We start from the raw sequence: 2,304 nt of genomic DNA on the forward strand, positions 1-2,304 counted from the left end.
CTGTACTAGGGAGAAATGTTCACCTGTTGCAATATCCATTTTGTAAGCCAAAAAATGTGATTGAATGTATAAAAGAAAATGAAATAAAAGAAAAAAAAGTGAAATGAAAAAATCAAAATAAAAAAAGGAAAAAAAAATGGAAAGCAACCATGGATACCAGAGACAGTGTGAGAGGAGGGTGAGACATGGCAGAGGGTAAGAGATAGGGAACCAAAGATAGCAAAACTAACAAAATATACAGGAAACAAATGGAAAATTATTTTTTGATGATAACACGTATATTGATGTGCTTGATTGAGTCAATTTACAGTGTATTCTAGATGGGAAATCTCATTTCGTTTGCTGTAATGGTGTATTGTGAATGAATGCAAATAAATAAATAAATAAATAAAAATTATGTATCCTTTGGCACCACAATACTCCACAAAACATTCACCTTTAAGCTCCTTGCTCATCAACCAATTTGGTTAAAAACCTAGTTGTAAGACTGGCATTTTGGTATTAAGTGAGAAGTGCTTGTAATGAGTTTTTAAAAATTATGGCACTAACTCTTTACAGATGTAGTGTCTTGAGATTGCTTAGTTCTTGTTCATGGGATTCCCTTCTTGCTGTTTTTTGTTATGTTTAGCTTAGTTACTTAAATTTCCCCTATTCACTTAATATTATTTTCCTTTTTTAGAAGTTTTTGCTGTAGGGTACATGTGCTTACCAGAGAGGCAGAGAGACAGAAAGCAAGAAATCACCCCTCCCCCTACCCAGGAGGAATGGCCATGGTGCAATCCCTTCTCCTCCATTCTCTTCTTAGGATTTCCCTTCTCCTTTATTCTCTTCTTAGGATTTTTGGCACATACATACACATGGCTGGTGTGAGTTTCAGGCCACTGAGTCTGGTACTTGAACTGCGGTTGACAATGTGGGAGTCCTGTGCCTTAACTACTATGCAACATGCTGGTCCCATACTTAATATTATTTCAATACATTTATTTTCTACTTAAAGTAGACAGAATTAGTCTCTCTTTCTTGCTACCCCAAAAACCTAACTGGTAATATTTTCCCTCCTCTGTGATCATACAGAGTTTAGTACTCTACCATTACTTTAGGAACTAATATAGTGCTTACATAATTTCCCCTTTACTTTATCTTTCCTGTTAGACAGTGTTTAATTATTTAGCAAATATTTATTTATTATATTAAGTTCATAAATAATAAATGTTCATATTTATGGGCATGGTGTGATATTTTGATACACATGTATTATGTGTAATAATCAAATCAGTGTAATTATCATATCTTTCACTTAAAAATTTATCATTTCATTGTGTTAGGAATCTCCAAACACCTCTTTGCTAGTTTATTTGAAATGCATAATAAATTATTTTTAGATCTCCTGGAACCTGACCTGTAAGGAATACTGAGGAAGGGTCAGTCACTGGCCCCAGGCCCAGCTCCAGCTCTGGCCCCAGCCCAGCTCCACCAATTCCAGAGACCTCTCTTTGTCAGAAAGGATGGCCCTAGCTCTTCAGCAGAGCCCAGTTCCATCTCCTGTCCCCTGGCCTGTAAGGGATACTGAGGCAGGGCCAGTCACTGTTCCCAGATTCAGCTCCAACTCCAGCCATAGCCAAGATCCCCAAACCCCAGAAACCCCCTCTGTTAGAAAAGTAGGCAGCTTTTTCTCTCTTCTTTATTTTTTTTTATTTATTTATTTTTGAGAGGTTTTGTTATAGGGCGAGTGTGCTTGCCAGAAAGACAGAGAGAGACAGAGAGACAGAAAATGAGAAAACACCCCCCATGGGGGATGGCCACGTTGCAATCCTTTCTCCTCCATTCTCCTCTCAGGATCCTGGGCACACATGCACATGTGCCTGGCATGAGTTTAAGCCACTAGGTTCAGGACTCAAACCATGGTTGACCACATGGGAGTCCAGTGACATAGCCATTACACCAACTGCTGGTCCTTTCTTCCTTTTTTTTTATTCTCTTTCATATTATGTTTTCTTTGGTCTGATGTTGTCATGATATTGTCATCCCCTCTTCATCCTCTACCCACCCAGAAGGACTAGACAGGTCTAGAATCACAGTTTTCAAATACTCTAGTATTGTCAGGCCCCTGGAAACCTCCCGTTTACTAAACAAAATGTGAGAAAGGAGAAACTGCTCTTCAGACACCTGAATAGAAGACACCTCCTGTGGAGACCAGATAGCTAAACACAGCAGAAAGAGACTTCAGCACACATCAGTCCACAACAAAAGGGAAGTATACTTCTTCCCATTCAAAGAAACATTCTCCAAAAAGATAACAAAAGT

This window comes from Tupaia chinensis, unplaced genomic scaffold, assembly GCF_000334495.1.
Source record: "Tupaia chinensis unplaced genomic scaffold, TupChi_1.0 Scaffold143542_1, whole genome shotgun sequence".
In the NCBI taxonomy this organism is placed as follows: domain Eukaryota; kingdom Metazoa; phylum Chordata; class Mammalia; order Scandentia; family Tupaiidae; genus Tupaia; species Tupaia belangeri.